This window comes from Rhinoderma darwinii, chromosome 3 (genome assembly GCF_050947455.1).
Source record: "Rhinoderma darwinii isolate aRhiDar2 chromosome 3, aRhiDar2.hap1, whole genome shotgun sequence".
Lineage (NCBI taxonomy): Eukaryota > Metazoa > Chordata > Amphibia > Anura > Rhinodermatidae > Rhinoderma > Rhinoderma darwinii.
Genome location: NC_134689.1, coordinates 412576135 through 412598770, shown reverse-complemented (window position 1 = coordinate 412598770; position 22636 = coordinate 412576135). Strand labels below are relative to the sequence as shown.

The following is a 22636-nucleotide window of genomic DNA, read 5'->3' as shown; positions in this document are numbered from 1 at the left end:
GTCTCGCTAGTGCAGTAAGTAGTGTGTCAGTCTTAGTTTGAACTTCAAATGGGGTACTTTTCTTTCCTATTTTTATGGCTTTTCTCTTCCACCAGACTTGAAGGCCACAGCTCTTTTACATTGAATGCCAAAACATTATCAATCAAAAATGAAGAAAAGCCAAATTGACGGAGAGGACAATGGTGCTTCTGACTTCCTTGACAACTTGGAGTGATAAGGGAGAGATGGTAATTATTCAAAACCTAAAGCCAAAATAGTATCTTGTGCAAAATGAAGAAAAGGCACATTCAGATTTTTGGCCACAAAAGCACTTTCATCCAGAAACATTAAACTGACCCACTCGACCATCAAATGCAGGTCCAAGTCTAAATTGAGGCTCATTCCCATACCGGGAGTCGAACCCGGGCCACCTGGGTGAGAACCAGGAATCCTAACCGCTAGACCATATGGGAGCAGATAAGGTTTTGTGTATGTAATATAAAAAAAAAAATGAATAAAGTAAAAAGTCATTACTTGCTTTAATTTATCCATGTTGCGATGGGGTGAAAATGTCTCGTCTCGCTAGTGCAGTAGGTAGTGTGTCAGTCTTAGTTTGAACTTCAAATGGGGTACTTTTCTTTCCTATTTTCATGGCTTTTCTCTTCCACCAGACTTGAAGGCCACAGCTCTTTTACATTGAATGCCAAAACATTATCAATCAAAAATGAAGAAAAGCCATATTGACGGAGAGGACAATGGTGCTTCTGACTTCCTTGACAACTTGGAGTGATAAGGGAGAGATGGTAATTATTCAAAACCTAAAGCCAAAATAGTATCTTGTGCAAAATGAAGAAAAGGCACATTCAGATTTTTGGCCACAAAAGCACTTTCATCCAGAAACATTAAACTGACCCACTCGACCATCTAATGCAGGTTCAAGTCTAAATGGAGGCTCATTCCCATACCAGGAGTCGAACCCGGGCCACCTGGGTGAGAACCAGGAATCCTAACCGCTAGACCATATGGGAGCAGATAAGGTTTTGTGTATGTAATATAAAAAAAAAAATGAATAAAGTAAAAAGTCATTACTTGCTTTAATTTATCCATGTTGCGATGGGGTGAAAATGTCTGGTCTCGCTAGTGCAGTAGGTAGTGTGTCAGTCTTAGTTTGAACTTCAAATGGGGTACTTTTCTTTCCTATTTTCATGGCTTTTTTCTTCCACCAGACTTGAAGGCCACAGCTCTTTTACATTGAATGCCAAAACATTATCAATCAAAAATGAAGGAAAGCCAAATTGACGGAGAGGACAATGGTGCTTCTGACTTCCTTGACAACTTGGAGTGATAAGGGAGAGATGGTAATTATTCAAAACCTAAAGCCAAAATAGTATCTTGTGCAAAATGAAGAAAAGGCACATTCAGATTTTTGGCCACTAAAGCACTTTCATCCAGAAACATTAAACTGACCCACTCGACCATCGAATGCAGGTTCAAGTCTAAATTGAGGTTCATTCCCATACCGGGAGTCGAACTGGGCCACCTGGGTGAGAACCAGGAATCCTAACCGCTAGACCATATGGGAGCAGATAAGGTTTTGTGTATGTAATATAAAAAAAAAATGAATAAAGTAAAAAGTCATTACTTGCTTTAATTTATCCATGTTGCGATGGGGTGAAAATGTCTGGTCTCGCTAGTGCAGTAGGTAGTGTGTCAGTCTTAGTTTGAACTTCAAATGGGGTACTTTTCTTTCCTATTTTTATGGCTTTTCTCTTCCACCAGACTTGAAGGCCACAGCTCTTTTACATTAAATGCCAAAACATTATCAATCAAAAATGAAGGAAAGCCAAATTGACGGACAGGACAATGGTGCTTCTGACTTCCTTGACAACTTGGAGTGATAAGGGAGAGATGGTAATTATTCAAAACCTAAAGCCAAAATAGTATCTTGTGCAAAATGAAGAAAAGGCACATTCAGATTTTTGGCCACAAAAGCACTTTCATCCAGAAACATTAAACTGACCCACTCGACCATCGAATGCAGGTCCAAGTCTAAATGGAGGCTCATTCTCATACCAGGAGTCGAACCCGGGCCACAACCAGGAATCCTAACCGCTAGACCATATGGGAGCAGATAAGGTTTTGTGTATGTAATATTAAAAAAAAAATGAATAAAGTAAAAAGTCATTACTTGCTTTAATTTATCCATGTTGCGATGGGGTGAAAATGTCTGGTCTCGCTAGTGCAGTAGGTAGTGTGTCAGTCTTAGTTTGAACTTCAAATGGGGTACTTTTCTTTCCTATTTTCATGGCTTTTTTCTTCCACCAGACTTGAAGGCCACAGCTCTTTTACATTGAATGCCAAAACATTATCAATCAAAAATGAAGGAAAGCCAAATTGACGGAGAGGACAATGGTGCTTCTGACTTCCTTGACAACTTGGAGTGATAAGGGAGAGATGGTAATTATTCAAAACCTAAAGCCAAAATAGTATCTTGTGCAAAATGAAGAAAAGGCACATTCAGATTTTTGGCCACAAAAGCACTTTCATCCAGAAACATTAAACTGACCCACTGGACCATCGAATGCAGGTCCAATTCTAAATGGAGGCTCATTCCCATACCGGGAGTCGAACCCGGGCCACCTGGGTGAGAACCAGGAATCCTAACCGCTAGACCATATGGGAGCAGATAAGGTTTTGTGTATGTAATATAAAAAAAAAATGAATAAAGTAAAAAGTCATTACTTGCTTTAATTTATCCATGTTGCGATGGGGTGAAAATGTCTGGTCTCGCTAGTGCAGTAGGTAGTGTGTCAGTCTTAGTTTGAACTTCAAATGGGGTACTTTTCTTTCCTATTTTCATGGCTTTTTTCTTCCACCAGACTTGAAGGCCACAGCTCTTTTACATTGAATGCCAAAACATTATCAATCAAAAATGAAGGAAAGCCAAATTGACGGAGAGGACAATGGTGCTTCTGACTTCCTTGTCAACTTGGAGTGATAAGGGAGAGATGGTAATTATTCAAAACCTAAAGCCAAAATAGTATCTTGTGCAAAATGAAGAAAAGGCACATTCAGATTTTTGGCCACAAAAGCACTTTCATCCAGAAACATTAAACTGACCCACTGGACCATCAAATGCAGGTCCAAGTCTAAATGGAGGCTCATTCCCATACCGGGAGTCGAACCCGGGCCACCTGGGTGAGAACCAGGAATCCTAACCGCTAGACCATATGGGAGAAGATAAGGTTTTGTGTATGTAATATAAAAAAAAAAAATAATAAAGTAAAAAGTCAATACTTGCTTTAATTTATCCATGTTGCGATGGGGTGAAAATGTCTGGTCTCGCTAGTGCAGTAGGTAGTGTGTCAGTCTTAGTTTGAACTTCAAATGGGGTACTTTTCTTTCCTATTTTCATGGCTTTTTTCTTCCACCAGACTTGAAGGCCACAGCTCTTTTACATTGAATGCCAAAACATTATCAATCAAAAATGAAGGAAAGCCAAATTGACGGAGAGGACAATGGTGCTTCTGACTTCCTTGTCAACTTGGAGTGATAAGGGAGAGATGGTAATTATTCAAAACCTAAAGCCAAAATAGTATCTTGTGCAAAATGAAGAAAAGGCACATTCAGATTTTTGGCCACAAAAGCACTTTCATCCAGAAACATTAAACTGACCCACTGGACCATCGAATGCAGGTCCAAGTCTAAATGGAGGCTCATTCCCATACCGGGAGTCGAACCCGGGCCACCTGGGTGAGAACCAGGAATCCTAACCGCTAGACCATATGGGAGCAGATAAGGTTTTGTGTATGTAATATTAAAAAAAAATGAATAAAGTAAAAAGTCATAACTTGCTTTAATTTATCCATGTTGCGATGGGGTGAAAATGTCTGGTCTCGCTAGTGCAGTAGGTAGTGTGTCAGTCTTAGTTTGAACTTCAAATGGGGTACTTTTCTTTCCTATTTTCATGGCTTTTTTCTTCCACCAGACTTGAAGGCCACAGCTCTTTTACATTGAATGCCAAAACATTATCAATCAAAAATGAAGGAAAGCCAAATTGACGGAGAGGACAATGGTGCTTCTGACTTCCTTGTCAACTTGGAGTGATAAGGGAGAGATGGTAATTATTCAAAACCTAAAGCCAAAATTGTATCTTGTGCAAAATGAAGAAAAGGCACATTCAGATTTTTGGCCACAAAAGCACTTTCATCCAGAAACATTAAACTGACCCACTGGACCATCGAATGCAGGTCCAAGTCTAAATGGAGGCTCATTCCCATACCGGGAGTCGAACCCGGGCCACCTGGGTGAGAACCAGGAATCCTAACCGCTAGACCATATGGGAGAAGATAAGGTTTTGTGTATGTAATATAAAAAAAAAAAATAATAAAGTAAAAAGTCAATACTTGCTTTAATTTATCCATGTTGCGATGGGGTGAAAATGTCTGGTCTCGCTAGTGCAGTAGGTAGTGTGTCAGTCTTAGTTTGAACTTCAAATGGGGTACTTTTCTTTCCTATTTTCATGGCTTTTTTCTTCCACCAGACTTGAAGGCCACAGCTCTTTTACATTGAATGCCAAAACATTATCAATCAAAAATGAAGGAAAGCCAAATTGACGGAGAGGACAATGGTGCTTCTGACTTCCTTGTCAACTTGGAGTGATAAGGGAGAGATGGTAATTATTCAAAACCTAAAGCCAAAATAGTATCTTGTGCAAAATGAAGAAAAGGCACATTCAGATTTTTGGCCACAAAAGCACTTTCATCCAGAAACATTAAACTGACCCACTGGACCATCGAATGCAGGTCCAAGTCTAAATGGAGGCTCATTCCCATACCGGGAGTCGAACCCGGGCCACCTGGGTGAGAACCAGGAATCCTAACCGCTAGACCATATGGGAGCAGATAAGGTTTTGTGTATGTAATATTAAAAAAAAATGAATAAAGTAAAAAGTCATAACTTGCTTTAATTTATCCATGTTGCGATGGGGTGAAAATGTCTGGTCTCGCTAGTGCAGTAGGTAGTGTGTCAGTCTTAGTTTGAACTTCAAATGGGGTACTTTTCTTTCCTATTTTCATGGCTTTTTTCTTCCACCAGACTTGAAGGCCACAGCTCTTTTACATTGAATGCCAAAACATTATCAATCAAAAATGAAGGAAAGCCAAATTGACGGAGAGGACAATGGTGCTTCTGACTTCCTTGTCAACTTGGAGTGATAAGGGAGAGATGGTAATTATTCAAAACCTAAAGCCAAAATTGTATCTTGTGCAAAATGAAGAAAAGGCACATTCAGATTTTTGGCCACAAAAGCACTTTCATCCAGAAACATTAAACTGACCCACTGGACCATCGAATGCAGGTCCAAGTCTAAATGGAGGCTCATTCCCATACCGGGAGTCGAACCCGGGCCACCTGGGTGAGAACCAGGAATCCTAACCGCTAGACCATATGGGAGCAGATAAGGTTTTGTGTATGTAATATAAAAAAAAAATGAATAAAGTAAAAAGTCATTACTTGCTTTAATTTATCCATGTTGCGATGGGGTGAAAATGTCTGGTCTCGCTAGTGCAGTAGGTAGTGTGTCAGTCTTAGTTTGAACTTCAAATGGGGTACTTTTCTTTCCTATTTTCATGGCTTTTTTCTTCCACCAGACTTGAAGGCCACAGCTCTTTTACATTGAATGCCAAAACATTATCAATCAAAAATGAAGGAAAGCCAAATTGACGAAGAGGACAATGGTGCTTCTGACTTCCTTGACAACTTGGAGTGATAAGGGAGAGATGGTAATTATTCAAAACCTAAAGCCAAAATAGTATCTTGTGCAAAATGAAGAAAAGGCACATTCAGATTTTTGGCCACAAAAGCACTTTCATCCAGAAACATTAAACTGACCCACTGGACCATCGAATGCAGGTCCAAGTCTAAATGGAGGCTCATTCCCATACCGGGAGTCGAACCCGGGCCACCTGGGTGAGAACCAGGAATCCTAACCGCTAGACCATATGGGAGCAGATAAGGTTTTGTGTATGTAATATAAAAAAAAAATGAATAAAGTAAAAAGTCATTACTTGCTTTAATTTATCCATGTTGCGATGGGGTGAAAATGTCTGGTCTCGCTAGTGCAGAAGTAGTGTGTCAGTCTTAGTTTGAACTTCAAATGGGGTACTTTTCTTTCCTATTTTCATGGCTTTTTTCTTCCACCAGACTTGAAGGCCACAGCTCTTTTACATTGAATGCCAAAACATTATCAATCAAAAATGAAGGAAAGCCAAATTGACGGAGAGGACAATGGTGCTTCTGACTTCCTTGACAACTTGGAGTGATAAGGGAGAGATGGTAATTATTCAAAACCTAAAGCCAAAATAGTATCTTGTGCAAAATGAAGAAAAGGCACATTCAGATTTTTGGCCACAAAAGCACTTTCATCCAGAAACATTAAACTGACCCACTGGACCATCGAATGCAGGTCCAAGTCTAAATGGAGGCTCATTCCCATACCGGGAGTCGAAGCCGGGCCACCTGGGTGAGAACCAGGAATCCTAACCGCTAGACCATATGGGAGCAGATAAGGTTTTGTGTATGTAATATAAAAAAAAAATGAATAAAGTAAAAAGTCATTACTTGCTTTAATTTATCCATGTTGCGATGGGGTGAAAATGTCTGGTCTCGCTAGTGCAGAAGTAGTGTGTCAGTCTTAGTTTGAACTTCAAATGGGGTACTTTTCTTTCCTATTTTCATGGCTTTTTTCTTCCACCAGACTTGAAGGCCACAGCTCTTTTACATTGAATGCCAAAACATTATCAATCAAAAATGAAGGAAAGCCAAATTGACGGAGAGGACAATGGTGCTTCTGACTTCCTTGACAACTTGGAGTGATAAGGGAGAGATGGTAATTATTCAAAACCTAAAGCCAAAATAGTATCTTGTGCAAAATGAAGAAAAGGCACATTCAGATTTTTGGCCACAAAAGCACTTTCATCCAGAAACATTAAACTGACCCACTGGACCATCGAATGCAGGTCCAAGTCTAAATGGAGGCTCATTCCCATACCGGGAGTCGAACCCGGGCCACCTGGGTGAGAACCAGGAATCCTAACCGCTAGACCATATGGGAGCAGATAAGGTTTTGTGTATGTAATATAAAAAAAAAATGAATAAAGTAAAAAGTCATAACTTGCTTTAATTTATCCATGTTGCGATGGGGTGAAAATGTCTGGTCTCGCTAGTGCAGTAGGTAGTGTGTCAGTCTTAGTTTGAACTTCAAATGGGGTACTTTTCTTTCCTATTTTCATGGCTTTTTTCTTCCACCAGACTTGAAGGCCACAGCTCTTTTACATTGAATGCCAAAACATTATCAATCAAAAATGAAGGAAAGCCAAATTGACGGAGAGGACAATGGTGCTTCTGACTTCCTTGACAACTTGGAGTGATAAGGGAGAGATGGTAATTATTCAAAACCTAAAGCCAAAATAGTATCTTGTGCAAAATGAAGAAAAGGCACATACAGATTTTTGGCCACAAAAGCACTTTCATCCAGAAACATTAAACTGACCCACTGGACCATCGAATGCAGGTCCAAGTCTAATTGGAGGCTCATTCCCATACCAGGAGTCGAACCCGGGCCACCTGGGTGAGAACCAGGAATCCTAACCGCTAGACCATATGGGAGCAGATAAGGTTTTGTGTATGTAATATAAAAAAAAAAAATAATAAAGTAAAAAGTCAATACTTGCTTTAATTTATCCATGTTGCGATGGGGTGAAAATGTCTGGTCTCGCTAGTGCAGTAGGTAGTGTGTCAGTCTTAGTTTGAACTTCAAATGGGGTACTTTTCTTTCCTATTTTCATGGCTTTTTTCTTCCACCAGACTTGAAGGCCACAGCTCTTTTACATTGAATGCCAAAACATTATCAATCAAAAATGAAGGAAAGCCAAATTGACGGAGAGGACAATGGTGCTTCTGACTTCCTTGTCAACTTGGAGTGATAAGGGAGAGATGGTAATTATTCAAAACCTAAAGCCAAAATAGTATCTTGTGCAAAATGAAGAAAAGGCACATTCAGATTTTTGGCCACAAAAGCACTTTCATCCAGAAACATTAAACTGACCCACTGGACCATCGAATGCAGGTCCAAGTCTAAATGGAGGCTCATTCCCATACCGGGAGTCGAACCCGGGCCACCTGGGTGAGAACCAGGAATCCTAACCGCTAGACCATATGGGAGCAGATAAGGTTTTGTGTATGTAATATAAAAAAAAAATGAATAAAGTAAAAAGTCATTACTTGCTTTAATTTATCCATTTTGCGATGTGGTGAAAATGTCTGGTCTCGCTAGTGCAGTAGGTAGTGTGTCAGTCTTAGTTTGAACTTCAAATGGGGTACTTTTCTTTCCTATTTTCATGGCTTTTTTCTTCCACCAGACTTGAAGGCCACAGCTCTTTTACATTGAATGCCAAAACATTATCAATCAAAAATGAAGGAAAGCCAAATTGACGGAGAGGACAATGGTGCTTCTGACTTCCTTGTCAACTTGGAGTGATAAGGGAGAGATGGTAATTATTCAAAACCTAAAGCCAAAATAGTATCTTGTGCAAAATGAAGAAAAGGCACATTCAGATTTTTGGCCACAAAAGCACTTTCATCCAGAAACATTAAACTGACCCACTGGACCATCGAATGCAGGTCCAAGTCTAAATGGAGGCTCATTCCCATACCGGGAGTCGAACCCGGGCCACCTGGGTGAGAACCAGGAATCCTAACCGCTAGACCATATGGGAGCAGATAAGGTTTTGTGTATGTAATATAAAAAAAAAATGAATAAAGTAAAAAGTCATTACTTGCTTTAATTTATCCATTTTGCGATGTGGTGAAAATGTCTGGTCTCGCTAGTGCAGTAGGTAGTGTGTCAGTCTTAGTTTGAACTTCAAATGGGGTACTTTTCTTTCCTATTTTCATGGCTTTTTTCTTCCACCAGACTTGAAGGCCACAGCTCTTTTACATTGAATGCCAAAACATTATCAATCAAAAATGAAGGAAAGCCAAATTGACGAAGAGGACAATGGTGCTTCTGACTTCCTTGACAACTTGGAGTGATAAGGGAGAGATGGTAATTATTCAAAACCTAAAGCCAAAATAGTATCTTGTGCAAAATGAAGAAAAGGCACATTCAGATTTTTGGCCACAAAAGCACTTTCATCCAGAAACATTAAACTGACCCACTGGACCATCGAATGCAGGTCCAAGTCTAAATGGAGGCTCATTCCCATACCGGGAGTCGAACCCGGGCCACCTGGGTGAGAACCAGGAATCCTAACCGCTAGACCATATGGGAGCAGATAAGGTTTTGTGTATGTAATATAAAAAAAAAATGAATAAAGTAAAAAGTCATTACTTGCTTTAATTTATCCATGTTGCGATGGGGTGAAAATGTCTGGTCTCGCTAGTGCAGAAGTAGTGTGTCAGTCTTAGTTTGAACTTCAAATGGGGTACTTTTCTTTCCTATTTTCATGGCTTTTTTCTTCCACCAGACTTGAAGGCCACAGCTCTTTTACATTGAATGCCAAAACATTATCAATCAAAAATGAAGGAAAGCCAAATTGACGGAGAGGACAATGGTGCTTCTGACTTCCTTGACAACTTGGAGTGATAAGGGAGAGATGGTAATTATTCAAAACCTAAAGCCAAAATAGTATCTTGTGCAAAATGAAGAAAAGGCACATTCAGATTTTTGGCCACAAAAGCACTTTCATCCAGAAACATTAAACTGACCCACTGGACCATCGAATGCAGGTCCAAGTCTAAATGGAGGCTCATTCCCATACCGGGAGTCGAAGCCGGGCCACCTGGGTGAGAACCAGGAATCCTAACCGCTAGACCATATGGGAGCAGATAAGGTTTTGTGTATGTAATATAAAAAAAAAATGAATAAAGTAAAAAGTCATTACTTGCTTTAATTTATCCATGTTGCGATGGGGTGAAAATGTCTGGTCTCGCTAGTGCAGAAGTAGTGTGTCAGTCTTAGTTTGAACTTCAAATGGGGTACTTTTCTTTCCTATTTTCATGGCTTTTTTCTTCCACCAGACTTGAAGGCCACAGCTCTTTTACATTGAATGCCAAAACATTATCAATCAAAAATGAAGGAAAGCCAAATTGACGGAGAGGACAATGGTGCTTCTGACTTCCTTGACAACTTGGAGTGATAAGGGAGAGATGGTAATTATTCAAAACCTAAAGCCAAAATAGTATCTTGTGCAAAATGAAGAAAAGGCACATTCAGATTTTTGGCCACAAAAGCACTTTCATCCAGAAACATTAAACTGACCCACTGGACCATCGAATGCAGGTCCAAGTCTAAATGGAGGCTCATTCCCATACCGGGAGTCGAACCCGGGCCACCTGGGTGAGAACCAGGAATCCTAACCGCTAGACCATATGGGAGCAGATAAGGTTTTGTGTATGTAATATAAAAAAAAAATGAATAAAGTAAAAAGTCATTTCTTGCTTTAATTTATCCATGTTGCGATGGGGTGAAAATGTCTGGTCTCGCTAGTGCAGTAGGTAGTGTGTCAGTCTTAGTTTGAACTTCAAATGGGGTACTTTTCTTTCCTATTTTCATGGCTTTTTTCTTCCACCAGACTTGAAGGCCACAGCTCTTTTACATTGAATGCCAAAACATTATCAATCAAAAATGAAGGAAAGCCAAATTGACGGAGAGGACAATGGTGCTTCTGACTTCCTTGACAACTTGGAGTGATAAGGGAGAGATGGTAATTATTCAAAACCTAAAGCCAAAATAGTATCTTGTGCAAAATGAAGAAAAGGCACATTCAGATTTTTGGCCACAAAAGCACTTTCATCCAGAAACATTAAACTGACCCACTGGACCATCGAATGCAGGTCCAAGTCTAAATGGAGGCTCATTCCCATACCGGGAGTCGAACCCGGGCCACCTGGGTGAGAACCAGGAATCCTAACCGCTTGACCATATGGGAGCAGATAAGGTTTTGTGTATGTAATATAAAAAAAAAATGAATAAAGTAAAAAGTCATTACTTGCTTTAATTTATCCATGTTGCGATGGGGTGAAAATGTCTGGTCTCGCTAGTGCAGAAGTAGTGTATCAGTCTTAGTTTGAACTTCAAATGGGGTACTTTTCTTTCCTATTTTCATGGCTTTTTTCTTCCACCAGACTTGAAGGCCACAGCTCTTTTACATTGAATGCCAAAACATTATCAATCAAAAATGAAGAAAAGCCAAATTGACGGAGAGGACAATGGTGCTTCTGACTTCCTTGACAACTTGGAGTGATAAGGGAGAGATGGTAATTATTCAAAACCTAAAGCCAAAATAGTATCTTGTGCAAAATGAAGAAAAGGCACATTCAGATTTTTGGCCACAAAAGCACTTTCATCCAGAAACATTAAACTGACCCACTCGACCATCGAATGCAGGTTCAAGTCTAAATTGAGGCTCATTCCCATACCGGGAGTCGAACCCGGGCCACCTGGGTGAGAACCAGGAATCCTAACCGCTTGACCATATGGGAGCAGATAAGGTTTTGTGTATGTAATATAAAAAAAAAATGAATAAAGTAAAAAGTCATTACTTGCTTTAATTTATCCATGTTGCGATGGGGTGAAAATGTCTGGTCTCGCTAGTGCAGAAGTAGTGTATCAGTCTTAGTTTGAACTTCAAATGGGGTACTTTTCTTTCCTATTTTCATGGCTTTTTTCTTCCACCAGACTTGAAGGCCACAGCTCTTTTACATTGAATGCCAAAACATTATCAATCAAAAATGAAGGAAAGCCAAATTGACGGAGAGGACAATGGTGCTTCTGACTTCCTTGACAACTTGGAGTGATAAGGGAGAGATGGTAATTATTCAAAACCTAAAGCCAAAATAGTATCTTGTGCAAAATGAAGAAAAGGCACATTCAGATTTTTGGCCACAAAAGCACTTTCATCCAGAAACATTAAACTGACCCACTCGACCATCGAATGCAGGTTCAAGTCTAAATTGAGGCTCATTCCCATACCGGGAGTCGAACCCGGGCCACCTGGGTGAGAACCAGGAATCCTAACCGCTTGACCATATGGGAGCAGATAAGGTTTTGTGTATGTAATATAAAAAAAAAATGAATAAAGTAAAAAGTCATTACTTGCTTTAATTTATCCATGTTGCGATGGGGTGAAAATGTCTGGTCTCGCTAGTGCAGAAGTAGTGTGTCAGTCTTAGTTTGAACTTCAAATGGGGTACTTTTCTTTCCTATTTTCATGGCTTTTTTCTTCCACCAGACTTGAAGGCCACAGCTCTTTTACATTGAATGCCAAAACATTATCAATCAAAAATGAAGGAAAGACAAATTGACGGAGAGGACAATGGTGCTTCTGACTTCCTTGACAACTTGGAGTGATAAGGGAGAGATGGTAATTATTCAAAACCTAAAGCCAAAATAGTAACTTGTGCAAAATGAAGAAAAGGCACATTCAGATTTTTGGCCACAAAAGCACTTTTATCCAGAAACATTAAACTGACCCACTCGACCATCTAATGCAGGTTCAAGTCTAAATGGAGGCTCATTCCCATACCGGGAGTCGAACCCGGGCCACCTGGGTGAGAACCAGGAATCCTAACCGCTAGACCATATGGGAGCAGATAAGGTTTTGTGTATGTAATATAAAAAAAAAATGAATAAAGTAAAAAGTCATTACTTGCTTTAATTTATCCATGTTGCGATGGGGTGAAAATGTCTGTTCTCGCTAGTGCAGTAAGTAGTGTGTCAGTCTTAGTTTGAACTTCAAATGGGGTACTTTTCTTTCCTATTTTTATGGCTTTTCTCTTCCACCAGACTTGAAGGCCACAGCTCTTTTACATTGAATGCCAAAACATTATCAATCAAAAATGAAGAAAAGCCAAATTGACGGAGAGGACAATGGTGCTTCTGACTTCCTTGACAACTTGGAGTGATAAGGGAGAGATGGTAATTATTCAAAACCTAAAGCCAAAATAGTATCTTGTGCAAAATGAAGAAAAGGCACATTCAGATTTTTGGCCACAAAAGCACTTTCATCCAGAAACATTAAACTGACCCACTCGCCCATCGAATGCAAGTTCAAGTCTAAATTGAGGCTCATTCCCATACCGGGAGTCGAACCCGGGCCACCTGGGTGAGAACCAGGAATCCTAACCGCTAGACCATATGGGAGAAGATAAGGTTTTGTGTATGTAATATAAAAAAAAAATGAATAAAGTAAAAAGTCATTACTTGCTTTAATTTATCCATGTTGCGATGGGGTGAAAATGTCTGGTCTCGCTAGTGCAGTAGGTAGTGTGTCAGTCTTAGTTTGAACTTCAAATGGGGTACTTTTCTTTCCTATTTTCATGGCTTTTTTCTTCCACCAGACTTGAAGGCCACAGCTCTTTTACATTGAATGCCAAAACATTATCAATCAAAAATGAAGGAAAGACAAATTGACGGAGAGGACAATGGTGCTTCTGACTTCCTTGACAACTTGGAGTGATAAGGGAGAGATGGTAATTATTCAAAACCTAAAGCCAAAATAGTATCTTGTGCAAAATGAAGAAAAGGCACATTCAGATTTTTGGCCACACAAGAACTTTCATCCAGAAACATTAAACTGACCCACTTGACCATCGAAAGCAGGTTCAAGTCTAAATGGAGGCTCATTCCCATACCGGGAGTTGAACCCGGGCCACCAGAGTGAGAACCAGGAATCCTAACCTCTAGACCATATGGGAGCAGATATAGTTTTCTGTATGTAATATAAAAAAAAAAATTAATAAAGTATAAAGTCATTACTTGCTTTAATTTATCCATGTTGCGATGGGGTGAAAATGTCTAGTCTCGCTAGTGCAGTAGGTAGTGTGTCAGTCTTAGTTTGAACTTCAAATGGGGTACTTTTCTTTCCTATTTTCATGGCTTTTTTCTTCCACCAGACTTGAAGGCCACAGCTCTTTTACATTGAATGCCAAAACATTATCAATCAAAAATGAAGGAAAGCCAAATTGATGGAGAGGACAATGGTGCTTCTGACTTCCTTGACAACTTGGAGTGATAAGGGAGAGATGGTAATTATTCAAAACCTAAAGCCAAAATAGTTTCTTGTGCAAAATGAAGAAAAGGCACATTCAGATTTTTGGCCACAAAAGCACTTTCATCCAGAAACATTAAACTGACCCACTGGACCATCGAATGCAGGTCCAAGTCTAAATGGAGGCTCATTCCCATACCGGGAGTCGAACCTGGGCCACCTGAGTGAGAACCAGGAATCCTAACCGCTAGACCATATGGGAGCAGATAAGGTTTTGTGTATGTAATATAAAAAAAAAAAATAATAAAGTAAAAAGTCATTACTTGCTTTAATTTATCCATGTTGCGATGGGGTGAAAATGTCTGGTCTCGCTAGTGCAGTAGGTAGTGTGTCAGTCTTAGTTTGAACTTCAAATGGGGTACTTTTCTTTCCTATTTTCATGGCTTTTCTCTTCCACCAGACTTGAAGGCCACAGCTATTTTACATTGAATGCCAAAACATTATCAATCAAAAATGAAGAAAAGCCAAATTGACGGAGAGGACAATGGTGCTTCTGACTTCCTTGACAACTTGGAGTGATAAGGGAGAGATGGTAATTATTCAAAACCTAAAGCCAAAATAGTATCTTGTGCAAAATGAAGAAAAGGCACATTCAGATTTTTGGCCACAAAAGCACTTTTATCCAGAAACATTAAACTGACCCACTCGACCATCTAATGCAGGTTCAAGTCTAAATGGAGGCTCATTCCCATACCGGGAGTCGAACCCGGGCCACAACCAGGAATCCTAACCGCTAGACCATATGGGAGCAGATAAGGTTTTGTGTATGTAATATAAAAAAAAAATGAATAAAGTAAAAAGTCATTACTTGCTTTAATTTATCCATGTTGCGATGGGGTGAAAATGTCTGTTCTCGCTAGTGCAGTAAGTAGTGTGTCAGTCTTAGTTTGAACTTCAAATGGGGTACTTTTCTTTCCTATTTTTATGGCATTTCTCTTCCACCAGACTTGAAGGCCACAGCTCTTTTACATTGAATGCCAAAACATTATCAATCAAAAATGAAGAAAAGCCAAATTGACGGAGAGGACAATGGTGCTTCTGACTTCCTTGACAACTTGGAGTGATAAGGGAGAGATGGTAATTATTCAAAACCTAAAGCCAAAATAGTATCTTGTGCAAAATGAAGAAAAGGCACATTCAGATTTTTGGCCACACAAGAACTTTCATCCAGAAACATTAAACTGACCCACTCGACCATCGAAAGCAGGTTCAAGTCTAAATGGAGGCTCATTCCCATACCGGGAGTCGAACCCGGGCCACCTGGGTGAGAACCAGGAATCCTAACCGCTAGACCATATGGGAGCAGATAAGGTTTTGTGTATGTAATATAAAAAAAAAATGAATAAAGTAAAAAGTCATTACTTGCTTTAATTTATCCATGTTGCGATGGGGTGAAAATGTCTGGTCTCGCTAGTGCAGTAGGTAGTGTGTCAGTCTTAGTTTGAACTTCAAATGGGGTACTTTTCTTTCCTATTTTCATGGCTTTTTTCTTCCACCAGACTTGAAGGCCACAGCTCTTTTACATTGAATGCCAAAACATTATCAATCAAAAATGAAGAAAAGCCAAATTGACGGAGAGGACAATGGTGCTTCTGACTTCCTTGACAACTTGGAGTGATAAGGGAGAGATGGTAATTATTCAAAACCTAAAGCCAAAATAGTATCTTGTGCAAAATGAAGAAAAGGCACATTCAGATTTTTGGCCACAAAAGCACTTTCATCCAGAAACATTAAACTGACCCACTCGACCATCGAATGCAGGTTCAAGTCTAAATTGAGGCTCATTCCCATACCGGGAGTCGAACCCGGGCCACCTGGGTGAGAACCAGGAATCCTAACCGCTAGACCATATGGGAGCAGATAAGGTTTTGTGTATGTAATATAAAAAAAAAATGAATAAAGTAAAAAGTCATTACTTGCTTTAATTTATCCATGTTGCGATGGGGTGAAAATGTCTGGTCTCGCTAGTGCAGTAGGTAGTGTGTCAGTCTTAGTTTGAACTTCAAATGGGGTACTTTTCTTTCCTATTTTCATGGCTTTTTTTCTTCCACCAGACTTGAAGGCCACAGCTCTTTTACATTGAATGCCAAAACATTATCAATCAAAAATGAAGAAAAGCCAAATTGACGGAGAGGACAATGGTGCTTCTGACTTCCTTGACAACTTGGAGTGATAAGGGAGAGATGGTAATTATTCAAAACCTAAAGCCAAAATAGTATCTTGTGCAAAATGAAGAAAAGGCACATTCAGATTTTTGGCCACACAAGAACTTTCATCCAGAAACATTAAACTGACCCACTCGACCATCGAAAGCAGGTTCAAGTCTAAATGGAGGCTCATTCCCATACCGGGAGTCGAACCCGGGCCACCTGGGTGAGAACCAGGAATCCTAACCGCTAGACCATATGGGAGCAGATAAGGTTTTGTGTATGTAATATAATAAAAAAATGAATAAAGTAAAAAGTCATTACTTGCTTTAATTTATCCATGTTGCGATGGGGTGAAAATGTCTGGTCTCGCTAGTGCAGAAGTAGTGTGTCAGTCTTAGTTTGAACTTCAAATGGGGTACTTTTCTTTCCTATTTTCATGGCTTTTTTCTTCCACCAGACTTGAAGGCCACAGCTCTTTTACATTGAATGCCAAAACATTATCAATCAAAAATGAAGAAAAGCCAAATTGACGGAGAGGACAATGGTGCTTCTGACTTCCTTGACAACTTGGAGTGATAAGGGAGAGATGGTAATTATTCAAAACCTAAAGCCAAAATAGTATCTTGTGCAAAATGAAGAAAAGGCACATTCAGATTTTTGGCCACAAAAGCACTTTTATCCAGAAACATTAAACTGACCCACTCGACTATCTAATGCAGGTTCAAGTCTAAATGGAGGCTCATTCCCATACCGGGAGTCGAACCCGGGCCACCTGGGTGAGAACCAGGAATCCTAACCGCTAGACCATATGGGAGCAGATAAGGTTTTGTGTATGTAATATAAAAAAAAAATGAATAAAGTAAAAAGTCATTACTTGCTTTAATTTATCCATGTTGCGATGGGGTGAAAATGTCTGGTCTCGCTAGTGCAGAAGTAGTGTGTCAGTCTTAGTTTGAACTTCAAATGGGGTACTTTTCTTTCCTATTTTCATGGCTTTTTTCTTCCACCAGACTTGAAGGCCACAGCTCTTTTACATTGAATGCCAAAACATTATCAATCAAAAATGAAGAAAAGCCAAATTGACGGAGAAGACAATGGTGCTTCTGACTTCCTTGACAACAAGGAGTGATAAGGGAGAGATGGTAATTATTCAAAACCTAAAGCCAAAATAGTATCTTGTGCAAAATGAAGAAAAGGCACATTCAGATTTTTGGCCACAAAAGCACTTTTATCCAGAAACATTAAACTGACCCACTCGACCATCGAATGCAGGTTCAAGTCTAAATTGAGGCTCATTCCCATACCGGGAGTCGAACCCGGGCCACCTGGGTGAGAACCAGGAATCCTAACCGCTAGACCATATGGGAGCAGATAAGGTTTTGTGTATGTAATATAAAAAAAAAATGAATAAAGTAAAAAGTCATTACTTGCTTTAATTTATCCATGTTGCGATGGGGTGAAAATGTCTGGTCTCGCTAGTGCAGTAGGTAGTGTGTCAGTCTTAGTTTGAACTTCAAATGGGGTACTTTTCTTTCCTATTTTCATGGCTTTTTTCTTCCACCAGACTTGAAGGCCACAGCTCTTTTACATTGAATGCCAAAACATTATCAATCAAAAATGAAGAAAAGCCAAATTGACGGAGAGGACAATGGTGCTTCTGACTTCCTTGACAACTTGGAGTGATAAGGGAGAGATGGTAATTATTCAAAACCTAAAGCCAAAATAGTATCTTGTGCAAAATGAAGAAAAGGCACATTCAGATTTTTGGCCACAAAAGCACTTTCATCCAGAAACATTAAACTGACCCACTCGACCATCGAATGCAGGTTCAAGTCTAAATTGAGGCTCATTCCCATACCGGGAGTCGAACCCGGGCCACCTGGGTGAGAACCAGGAATCCTAACCGCTAGACCATATGGGAGCAGATAAGGTTTTGTGTATGTAATATAAAAAAAAAATGAATAAAGTAAAAAGTCATTACTTGCTTTAATTTATCCATGTTGCGATGGGGTGAAAATGTCTGGTCTCGCTAGTGCAGTAGGTAGTGTGTCAGTCTTAGTTTGAACTTCAAATGGGGTACTTTTCTTTCCTATTTTCATGGCTTTTTTTCTTCCACCAGACTTGAAGGCCACAGCTCTTTTACATTGAATGCCAAAACATTATCAATCAAAAATGAAGAAAAGCCAAATTGACGGAGAGGACAATGGTGCTTCTGACTTCCTTGACAACTTGGAGTGATAAGGGAGAGATGGTAATTATTCAAAACCTAAAGCCAAAATAGTATCTTGTGCAAAATGAAGAAAAGGCACATTCAGATTTTTGGCCACACAAGAACTTTCATCCAGAAACATTAAACTGACCCACTTGACCATCGAAAGCAGGTTCAAGTCTAAATGGAGGCTCATTCCCATACCGGGAGTCGAACCCGGGCCACCAGAGTGAGAACCAGGAATCCTAACCTCTAGACCATATGGGAGCAGATAAAGTTTTCTGTATGTAATATAAAAAAAAAAATTAATAAAGTATAAAGTCATTACTTGCTTTAATTTATCCATGTTGCGATGGGGTGAAAATGTCTAGTCTCGCTAGTGCAGTAGGTAGTGTGTCAGTCTTAGTTTGAACTTCAAATGGGGTACTTTTCTTTCCTATTTTCATGGCTTTTTTCTTCCACCAGACTTGAAGGCCACAGCTCTTTTACATTGAATGCCAAAACATTATCAATCAAAAATGAAGGAAAGCCAAATTGATGGAGAGGACAATGGTGCTTCTGACTTCCTTGACAACTTGGAGTGATAAGGGAGAGATGGTAATTATTCAAAACCTAAAGCCAAAATAGTTTCTTGTGCAAAATGAAGAAAAGGCACATTCAGATTTTTGGCCACAAAAGCACTTTCATCCAGAAACATTAAACTGACCCACTCGACCATCGAATGCAGGTTCAAGTCTAAATTGAGGCTCATTCCCATACCAGGAGTCGAACCCGGGCCACCTGGGTGAGAACCAGGAATCCTAACCGCTAGACCATATGGGAGCAGATAAGGTTTTATGTATGTAATATAAAAAAAAAATGAATAAAGTAAAAAGTCATTACTTGCTTTAATTTATCCATGTTGCGATGGGGTGAAAATGTCTGGTCTCGCTAGTGCAGAAGTAGTGTGTCAGTCTTAGTTTGAACTTCAAATGGGGTACTTTTCTTTCCTATTTTCATGGCTTTTTTCTTCCACCAGACTTGAAGGCCACAGCTCTTTTACATTGAATGCCAAAACATTATCAATCAAAAATGAAGAAAAGCCAAATTGACGGAGAAGACAATGGTGCTTCTGACTTCCTTGACAACAAGGAGTGATAAGGGAGAGATGGTAATTATTCAAAACCTAAAGCCAAAATAGTATCTTGTGCAAAATGAAGAAAAGGCACATTCAGATTTTTGGCCACAAAAGCACTTTCATCCAGAAACATTAAACTGACCCACCCGACCATCGAATGCAGGTTCAAGTCTAAATTGAGGCTCATTCCCATACCGGGAGTCGAACCCGGGCCACCTGGGTGAGAACCAGGAATCCTAACCGCTAGACCATATGGGAGCAGATAAGGTTTTGTGTATGTAATATAAAAAAAAAATGAATAAAGTAAAAAGTCATTACTTGCTTTAATTTATCCATGTTGCGATGGGGTGAAAATGTCTGGTCTCGCTAGTGCAGTAGGTAGTGTGTCAGTCTTAGTTTGAACTTCAAATGGGGTACTTTTCTTTCCTATTTTCATGGCTTTTTTCTTCCACCAGACTTGAAGGCCACAGCTCTTTTACATTGAATGCCAAAACATTATCAATCAAAAATGAAGGAAAGCCAAATTGACGGAGAGGACAATGGTGCTTCTGACTTCCTTGACAACTTGGAGTGATAAGGGAGAGATGGTAATTATTCAAAACCTAAAGCCAAAATAGTATCTTGTGCAAAATGAAGAAAAGGCACATTCAGATTTTTGGCCACACAAGAACTTTCATCCAGAAACATTAAACTGACCCACTTGACCATTGAAAGCAGGTTCAAGTCTAAATGGAGGCTCATTCCCATACCGGGAGTCGAACCCGGGCCACCAGAGTGAGAACCAGGAATCCTAACCTCTAGACCATATGGGAGCAGATAAAGTTTTCTGTATGTAATATAAAAAAAAAAATTAATAAAGTATAAAGTCATTACTTGCTTTAATTTATCCATGTTGCGATGGGGTGAAAATGTCTAGTCTCGCTAGTGCAGTAGGTAGTGTGTCAGTCTTAGTTTGAACTTCAAATGGGGTACTTTTCTTTCCTATTTTCATGGCTTTTTTCTTCCACCAGACTTGAAGGCCACAGCTCTTTTACATTGAATGCCAAAACATTATCAATCAAAAATGAAGGAAAGCCAAATTGATGGAGAGGACAATGGTGCTTCTGACTTCCTTGACAACTTGGAGTGATAAGGGAGAGATGGTAATTATTCAAAACCTAAAGCCAAAATAGTTTCTTGTGCAAAATGAAGAAAAGGCACATTCAGATTTTTGGCCACAAAAGCACTTTCATCCAGAAACATTAAACTGACCCACTGGACCATCGAATGCAGGTCCAAGTCTAAATGGAGGCTCATTCCCATACCGGGAGTCGAACCTGGGCCACCTGAGTGAGAACCAGGAATCCTAACCGCTAGACCATATGGGAGCAGATAAGGTTTTGTGTATGTAATATAAAAAAAAAATGAATAAAGTAAAAAGTCATTACTTGCTTTAATTTATCCATGTTGCGATGGGGTGAAAATGTCTGTTCTCGCTAGTGCAGTAAGTAGTGTGTCAGTCTTAGTTTGAACTTCAAATGGGGTACTTTTCTTTCCTATTTTTATGGCATTTCTCTTCCACCAGACTTGAAGGCCACAGCTCTTTTACATTGAATGCCAAAACATTATCAATCAAAAATGAAGAAAAGCCAAATTGACGGAGAGGACAATGGTGCTTCTGACTTCCTTGACAACTTGGAGTGATAAGGGAGAGATGGTAATTATTCAAAACCTAAAGCCAAAATAGTATCTTGTGCAAAATGAAGAAAAGGCACATTCAGATTTTTGGCCACAAAAGCACTTTCATCCAGAAACATTAAACTGACCCACTCGACCATCGAATGCAGGTTCAAGTCTAAATTGAGGCTCATTCCCATACCGGGAGTCGAACCCGGGCCACCTGGGTGAGAACCAGGAATCCTAACCGCTAGACAATATGGGAGCAGATAAGGTTTTGTGTATGTAATATAAAAAAAAAATGAATAAAGTAAAAAGTCATTACTTGCTTTAATTTATCCATGTTGCGATGGGGTGAAAATGTCTGGTCTCGCTAGTGCAGTAGGTAGTGTGTCAGTCTTAGTTTGAACTTCAAATGGGGTACTTTTCTTTCCTATTTTCATGGCTTTTTTCTTCCACCAGACTTGAAGGCCACAGCTCTTTTACATTGAATGCCAAAACATTATCAATCAAAAATGAAGGAAAGCCAAATTGACGGAGAGGACAATGGTGCTTCTGACTTCCTTGACAACTTGGAGTGATAAGGGAGAGATGGTAATTATTCAAAACCTAAAGCCAAAATAGTATCTTGTGCAAAATGAAGAAAACGCACATTCAGATTTTTGGCCACACAAGAACTTTCATCCAGAAACATTAAACTGACCCACTTGACCATCGAAAGCAGGTTCAAGTCTAAATGGAGGCTCATTCCCATACCGGGAGTCGAACCCGGGCCACCAGAGTGAGAACCAGGAATCCTAACCTCTAGACCATATGGGCGCAGATAAAGTTTTCTGTATGTAATATAAAAAAAAAAATTAATAAAGTATAAAGTCATTACTTGCTTTAATTTATCCATGTTGCGATGGGGTGAAAATGTCTAGTCTCGCTAGTGCAGTAGGTAGTGTGTCAGTCTTAGTTTGAACTTCAAATGGGGTACTTTTCTTTCCTATTTTCATGGCTTTTTTCTTCCACCAGACTTGAAGGCCACAGCTCTTTTACATTGAATGCCAAAACATTATCAATCAAAAATGAAGGAAAGCCAAATTGATGGAGAGGACAATGGTGCTTCTGACTTCCTTGACAACTTGGAGTGATAAGGGAGAGATGGTAATTATTCAAAACCTAAAGCCAAAATAGTTTCTTGTGCAAAATGAAGAAAAGGCACATTCAGATTTTTGGCCACAAAAGCACTTTCATCCAGAAACATTAAACTGACCCACTCGACCATCGAATGCAGGTTCAAGTCTAAATTGAGGCTCATTCCCATACCGGGAGTCGAACCCGGGCCACCTGGGTGAGAACCAGGAATCCTAACCGCTAGACCATATGGGAGCAGATAAGGTTTTGTGTATGTAATATAAAAAAAAAATGA

At 39.6% G+C, this 22636-nt stretch overlaps 37 non-coding genes across 37 annotated transcripts; all 37 read right to left on the bottom strand.

Moving 5' to 3' along the window:
* Window positions 1-380: 380 nt before the first annotated feature.
* TRNAE-CUC (transfer RNA glutamic acid (anticodon CUC)) lies at window positions 381-452 on the bottom strand. Its single transcript has one exon. It is a non-coding gene; the product is annotated as a tRNA-Glu (tRNA).
* Window positions 453-935: 483 nt separating this feature from the next.
* TRNAE-CUC (transfer RNA glutamic acid (anticodon CUC)) lies at window positions 936-1007 on the bottom strand. Its single transcript has one exon. It is a non-coding gene; the product is annotated as a tRNA-Glu (tRNA).
* Window positions 1008-2589: 1582 nt separating this feature from the next.
* TRNAE-CUC (transfer RNA glutamic acid (anticodon CUC)) lies at window positions 2590-2661 on the bottom strand. Its single transcript has one exon. It is a non-coding gene; the product is annotated as a tRNA-Glu (tRNA).
* Window positions 2662-3143: 482 nt separating this feature from the next.
* On the bottom strand, window positions 3144-3215 carry TRNAE-CUC (transfer RNA glutamic acid (anticodon CUC)). Its single transcript has one exon. It is a non-coding gene; the product is annotated as a tRNA-Glu (tRNA).
* A 483-nt stretch (window positions 3216-3698) lies between these two features.
* Window positions 3699-3770, bottom strand: TRNAE-CUC (transfer RNA glutamic acid (anticodon CUC)). The gene has a single exon. It is a non-coding gene; the product is annotated as a tRNA-Glu (tRNA).
* A 482-nt stretch (window positions 3771-4252) lies between these two features.
* TRNAE-CUC (transfer RNA glutamic acid (anticodon CUC)) lies at window positions 4253-4324 on the bottom strand. Its single transcript has one exon. It is a non-coding gene; the product is annotated as a tRNA-Glu (tRNA).
* Window positions 4325-4807: 483 nt separating this feature from the next.
* Window positions 4808-4879, bottom strand: TRNAE-CUC (transfer RNA glutamic acid (anticodon CUC)). The gene has a single exon. It is a non-coding gene; the product is annotated as a tRNA-Glu (tRNA).
* Window positions 4880-5361: 482 nt separating this feature from the next.
* TRNAE-CUC (transfer RNA glutamic acid (anticodon CUC)) lies at window positions 5362-5433 on the bottom strand. The gene has a single exon. It is a non-coding gene; the product is annotated as a tRNA-Glu (tRNA).
* Window positions 5434-5915: 482 nt separating this feature from the next.
* Window positions 5916-5987, bottom strand: TRNAE-CUC (transfer RNA glutamic acid (anticodon CUC)). Its single transcript has one exon. It is a non-coding gene; the product is annotated as a tRNA-Glu (tRNA).
* Window positions 5988-6468: 481 nt separating this feature from the next.
* On the bottom strand, window positions 6469-6540 carry TRNAE-CUC (transfer RNA glutamic acid (anticodon CUC)). The gene has a single exon. It is a non-coding gene; the product is annotated as a tRNA-Glu (tRNA).
* A 481-nt stretch (window positions 6541-7021) lies between these two features.
* Window positions 7022-7093, bottom strand: TRNAE-CUC (transfer RNA glutamic acid (anticodon CUC)). Its single transcript has one exon. It is a non-coding gene; the product is annotated as a tRNA-Glu (tRNA).
* Window positions 7094-7575: 482 nt separating this feature from the next.
* On the bottom strand, window positions 7576-7647 carry TRNAE-CUC (transfer RNA glutamic acid (anticodon CUC)). Its single transcript has one exon. It is a non-coding gene; the product is annotated as a tRNA-Glu (tRNA).
* Window positions 7648-8130: 483 nt separating this feature from the next.
* TRNAE-CUC (transfer RNA glutamic acid (anticodon CUC)) lies at window positions 8131-8202 on the bottom strand. The gene has a single exon. It is a non-coding gene; the product is annotated as a tRNA-Glu (tRNA).
* Window positions 8203-8684: 482 nt separating this feature from the next.
* On the bottom strand, window positions 8685-8756 carry TRNAE-CUC (transfer RNA glutamic acid (anticodon CUC)). The gene has a single exon. It is a non-coding gene; the product is annotated as a tRNA-Glu (tRNA).
* Window positions 8757-9238: 482 nt separating this feature from the next.
* On the bottom strand, window positions 9239-9310 carry TRNAE-CUC (transfer RNA glutamic acid (anticodon CUC)). The gene has a single exon. It is a non-coding gene; the product is annotated as a tRNA-Glu (tRNA).
* Window positions 9311-9791: 481 nt separating this feature from the next.
* TRNAE-CUC (transfer RNA glutamic acid (anticodon CUC)) lies at window positions 9792-9863 on the bottom strand. Its single transcript has one exon. It is a non-coding gene; the product is annotated as a tRNA-Glu (tRNA).
* A 481-nt stretch (window positions 9864-10344) lies between these two features.
* TRNAE-CUC (transfer RNA glutamic acid (anticodon CUC)) lies at window positions 10345-10416 on the bottom strand. The gene has a single exon. It is a non-coding gene; the product is annotated as a tRNA-Glu (tRNA).
* Window positions 10417-10898: 482 nt separating this feature from the next.
* Window positions 10899-10970, bottom strand: TRNAE-CUC (transfer RNA glutamic acid (anticodon CUC)). Its single transcript has one exon. It is a non-coding gene; the product is annotated as a tRNA-Glu (tRNA).
* Window positions 10971-11451: 481 nt separating this feature from the next.
* On the bottom strand, window positions 11452-11523 carry TRNAE-CUC (transfer RNA glutamic acid (anticodon CUC)). Its single transcript has one exon. It is a non-coding gene; the product is annotated as a tRNA-Glu (tRNA).
* Window positions 11524-12004: 481 nt separating this feature from the next.
* TRNAE-CUC (transfer RNA glutamic acid (anticodon CUC)) lies at window positions 12005-12076 on the bottom strand. The gene has a single exon. It is a non-coding gene; the product is annotated as a tRNA-Glu (tRNA).
* A 481-nt stretch (window positions 12077-12557) lies between these two features.
* On the bottom strand, window positions 12558-12629 carry TRNAE-CUC (transfer RNA glutamic acid (anticodon CUC)). Its single transcript has one exon. It is a non-coding gene; the product is annotated as a tRNA-Glu (tRNA).
* A 482-nt stretch (window positions 12630-13111) lies between these two features.
* TRNAE-CUC (transfer RNA glutamic acid (anticodon CUC)) lies at window positions 13112-13183 on the bottom strand. Its single transcript has one exon. It is a non-coding gene; the product is annotated as a tRNA-Glu (tRNA).
* A 482-nt stretch (window positions 13184-13665) lies between these two features.
* Window positions 13666-13737, bottom strand: TRNAE-CUC (transfer RNA glutamic acid (anticodon CUC)). Its single transcript has one exon. It is a non-coding gene; the product is annotated as a tRNA-Glu (tRNA).
* Window positions 13738-14220: 483 nt separating this feature from the next.
* Window positions 14221-14292, bottom strand: TRNAE-CUC (transfer RNA glutamic acid (anticodon CUC)). The gene has a single exon. It is a non-coding gene; the product is annotated as a tRNA-Glu (tRNA).
* A 1028-nt stretch (window positions 14293-15320) lies between these two features.
* On the bottom strand, window positions 15321-15392 carry TRNAE-CUC (transfer RNA glutamic acid (anticodon CUC)). The gene has a single exon. It is a non-coding gene; the product is annotated as a tRNA-Glu (tRNA).
* Window positions 15393-15874: 482 nt separating this feature from the next.
* On the bottom strand, window positions 15875-15946 carry TRNAE-CUC (transfer RNA glutamic acid (anticodon CUC)). Its single transcript has one exon. It is a non-coding gene; the product is annotated as a tRNA-Glu (tRNA).
* Window positions 15947-16429: 483 nt separating this feature from the next.
* TRNAE-CUC (transfer RNA glutamic acid (anticodon CUC)) lies at window positions 16430-16501 on the bottom strand. Its single transcript has one exon. It is a non-coding gene; the product is annotated as a tRNA-Glu (tRNA).
* Window positions 16502-16982: 481 nt separating this feature from the next.
* TRNAE-CUC (transfer RNA glutamic acid (anticodon CUC)) lies at window positions 16983-17054 on the bottom strand. The gene has a single exon. It is a non-coding gene; the product is annotated as a tRNA-Glu (tRNA).
* Window positions 17055-17535: 481 nt separating this feature from the next.
* On the bottom strand, window positions 17536-17607 carry TRNAE-CUC (transfer RNA glutamic acid (anticodon CUC)). Its single transcript has one exon. It is a non-coding gene; the product is annotated as a tRNA-Glu (tRNA).
* A 482-nt stretch (window positions 17608-18089) lies between these two features.
* TRNAE-CUC (transfer RNA glutamic acid (anticodon CUC)) lies at window positions 18090-18161 on the bottom strand. The gene has a single exon. It is a non-coding gene; the product is annotated as a tRNA-Glu (tRNA).
* A 483-nt stretch (window positions 18162-18644) lies between these two features.
* On the bottom strand, window positions 18645-18716 carry TRNAE-CUC (transfer RNA glutamic acid (anticodon CUC)). Its single transcript has one exon. It is a non-coding gene; the product is annotated as a tRNA-Glu (tRNA).
* A 483-nt stretch (window positions 18717-19199) lies between these two features.
* Window positions 19200-19271, bottom strand: TRNAE-CUC (transfer RNA glutamic acid (anticodon CUC)). Its single transcript has one exon. It is a non-coding gene; the product is annotated as a tRNA-Glu (tRNA).
* A 481-nt stretch (window positions 19272-19752) lies between these two features.
* On the bottom strand, window positions 19753-19824 carry TRNAE-CUC (transfer RNA glutamic acid (anticodon CUC)). The gene has a single exon. It is a non-coding gene; the product is annotated as a tRNA-Glu (tRNA).
* Window positions 19825-20306: 482 nt separating this feature from the next.
* Window positions 20307-20378, bottom strand: TRNAE-CUC (transfer RNA glutamic acid (anticodon CUC)). The gene has a single exon. It is a non-coding gene; the product is annotated as a tRNA-Glu (tRNA).
* Window positions 20379-20861: 483 nt separating this feature from the next.
* Window positions 20862-20933, bottom strand: TRNAE-CUC (transfer RNA glutamic acid (anticodon CUC)). The gene has a single exon. It is a non-coding gene; the product is annotated as a tRNA-Glu (tRNA).
* Window positions 20934-21415: 482 nt separating this feature from the next.
* TRNAE-CUC (transfer RNA glutamic acid (anticodon CUC)) lies at window positions 21416-21487 on the bottom strand. Its single transcript has one exon. It is a non-coding gene; the product is annotated as a tRNA-Glu (tRNA).
* A 1037-nt stretch (window positions 21488-22524) lies between these two features.
* TRNAE-CUC (transfer RNA glutamic acid (anticodon CUC)) lies at window positions 22525-22596 on the bottom strand. Its single transcript has one exon. It is a non-coding gene; the product is annotated as a tRNA-Glu (tRNA).
* Window positions 22597-22636: the final 40 nt, after the last annotated feature.